This window comes from Diabrotica undecimpunctata, chromosome 1 (assembly GCF_040954645.1).
Source record: "Diabrotica undecimpunctata isolate CICGRU chromosome 1, icDiaUnde3, whole genome shotgun sequence".
NCBI classification, from domain to species: Eukaryota; Metazoa; Arthropoda; class Insecta; order Coleoptera; family Chrysomelidae; genus Diabrotica; species Diabrotica undecimpunctata.
The window spans coordinates 95,017,848-95,018,146 of NC_092803.1; positions in this window are offsets into that span (position 1 = coordinate 95,017,848).

The following is a 299-nucleotide window of genomic DNA, read 5'->3' on the forward strand; positions in this document are numbered from 1 at the left end:
AAACAACACTTTTTTTATTACTTATTAACATTAGTCAACACCGCAACTGTCAAATAAGTGTTACCAATTTATGCCAAAATATCACCTTCCTTCAAATACAGTTACAGTGTGTTCCGAATAAATAATGTTCTTCATAAAAACGCTTTATAATGCATTTATACAAATTAAATGAAACATATTATTGTGTATTTCTTTAAGTTAACATTAGTAGAAATCTTTAAATATTATTTCTACGCGTATATAATAAAATATATCTAGTGTCTGTAATATCAGTGTACTCGGCAAAGTGATTCTAAAAA